General features: G+C 49.6%; 1 protein-coding gene across 1 annotated transcript in view; it reads right to left on the bottom strand.

Moving 5' to 3' along the window:
- Positions 1 to 2,500, bottom strand: part of LOC134072381 (RNA-binding motif, single-stranded-interacting protein 3-like) — a gene marked incomplete in the record, with an annotated part of 183,149 nt that overhangs the window by 13,440 nt on the left and 167,209 nt on the right.

Here is a 2,500-nt window from a genome sequence, read left to right on the forward strand (position 1 = left end):
CACACACACACACAAACACACACATGGACATGTCAACCCAGAGGTCTTTCATGGATGTCATGTGTCTAGAGCATAATAGGTTACATGCATGAAAGGCTCTCAGTATGCTTGTTTGTTTCCGGTGGAGCCAGGTGTGTTGGAACCTGCCGCTCTTGTTAATGCTATTAGTGTGTGTGTGTGTATGTGTGTGTGTGTGTGTGTGTGTGTGTGGAACCACTTGTGTGTGGTACTTGGGTATCAGCACGTTACAACATAAAAGGATTCATGTGTGTGTCAAAATTGTTCTTATTGTGCAAACAATAGATCCAGTATTGAAGTGAAGATGTAAGGAGTGGAATATAACAGAAGATACCGTTATAACACGGTTAGCGTTCCAGCGGAAATATATGAGCGTACAGGCAGAGCCTGTTGTGCACGTAGTCTATTCAGTACCACCATCGTGATATGGTCTGAGACGTTTTGCTGATAACAAATCGTTTATCAGATACAAGGTATATATACTCCATGTTCCAAAACCAAACTGCTTCAAAACAATGTGCAGCAATCCCAAAATAACTTTATTTTATCTCCGATAACAACTCTGCCTGTGATAAGGCAGGACAGATCACTGGGAGGAAGGATCTCGATGACAGGCTACGATAACACAGCACGGTCTCACCCTCAGAACGACACAAACACGCGTTCACATCAAATAAGGCCTCTGGTGTGCGTGACAGTTGCCTGAGTGACCTGGAGTTATTGTGCTCGGTGACGCCGCGGAACTATTAACCTCGGAGAAGGTCGCGAGGAGTTTAAACAGAGGTTATCAGCGTCCTCTACAACGACTGACACACAATTACTGATGAGGCTCAAGCGCACGGTAAGCACTAAATCCAGGAATTCACTAGGGGGAGAGGAAGAGAGAGAAGGATGAGAGAGGGAGAGAGAGAAGGATGAGAGAGGGAGAGAGAGAGAGGGAGGGAGAGAAGGATGAGAGAGGGAGAGAGAGAAGGATGCAGGGAAGAGGCGAGAGATATACTTTGTAAAATCTTTAGCTTAAAAGGATGTGGATGACTGGATAGATAAATTAAGGAAAAATAAGACCAAAAGAACAGAGCAGAGAGAGAGAGAGGGAGAAAGAGAGAGGGAAAAAAAAAAGAGAGAGAGAGAGAGAGAGAGAGAGAGAGAGAGAGAGAGAGAGAGAGAGAGAGAGAGAGAGAGAGAGAGAGAGAGAGAGAGAGAGAGAGAGAGAGAGAGAGAGAGAGAGAGAGAGAGAGAGAGAGAGAGAGAGAGAGAGAGATGAGGGTGGCTCTTGTTCTTGTTCCTAGGGCTCCCTCGCCAGCAGCATAAAAGAGAAGACAGCAGGGGGCCTGCTGGAGAGCTTTCTCTCTCTTTCTCTCTCTTTCTCTGCCTAATTCCCCCTTTCTCTTTTTATCTCTCCTCTTCCCATTCGACTCTGACAGTAATTGTTCCTCTTTTCTTCCATACTGTACTGCTCCCTCGCTTTGTCTTCCCCTCCTCCATTTTATGTAACATCTTTCATTCACTTGATACAGCTTACTCGCTCCCATACACACACACACACACACACACACACACACACACACACCCTTTCTCTCTTACCCACTCCATATCTCATTTATTGCTTGCTAGTATAACGGGTGGCTAAAGTGGGTCAGATCTCTCTCTGTGTGTGTGTGTGTGTGCGTGTGTGTGTGCGTGCATGCGTGCGTGTGTGTGTGGTGTGACTCAGCAGTGGCCTTCTCACAGTGAGTGGCCCTCAACAGTCAGAGATCAGAGAGCAGATTACTGATCTAATCTGCAGTATGCGCCCTCCACACAAACATACACATACACATACACGCACGCACGCACGCACGCACGCACGCACGCACGCACGCACGCACGCACGCACGCACGCACGCACGCACACACACACACACACACACACACACACACACACACACACACACACACACACACACACACACACACACACACACACACACAAACACATGTAAGCACGCACGCACGCACGCACGCACGCACGCACACACGCACGCACGCACGCACGCACGTATGCACGCAGTCATGGTCTTACCAGTCTATACAGGTCTCTCTCTCTTTCCCTCTCCTCCTCCCTCTATCCTCGCCCACTCCATCTCCCTCTCCCCCTCTCCCCCTCTCCTCCTCTCTCCTTGGCTGCTGTGCTGGTGAGTGGCATCAGGTGTTGTCCAGAGTGATCAGGGCAGTGCAGCTCTAATAGAGGCTGATAGCACTAATGGCCAGAGCACAGACACTTAGCACAGTTTACTCTGCCTAATGCCCTGCTGCTCCTCAGCTGCTGTCTCTGGACCTGACACACCACCACCTCCACCACCACCACCACCACCATCATCACCACCTCCACCACCACCACCACCACCACCTCCACTACCACCTCCACCACCACCACCACCACCATCATCACCACCTCCACCACCACCACCACCACCACCTCCACTTCCACCACCTCTTCTCT

The sequence above is a fragment of the Sardina pilchardus genome, chromosome 24 (assembly GCF_963854185.1).
Source record: "Sardina pilchardus chromosome 24, fSarPil1.1, whole genome shotgun sequence".
In the NCBI taxonomy this organism is placed as follows: Eukaryota; Metazoa; Chordata; class Actinopteri; order Clupeiformes; family Clupeidae; genus Sardina; species Sardina pilchardus.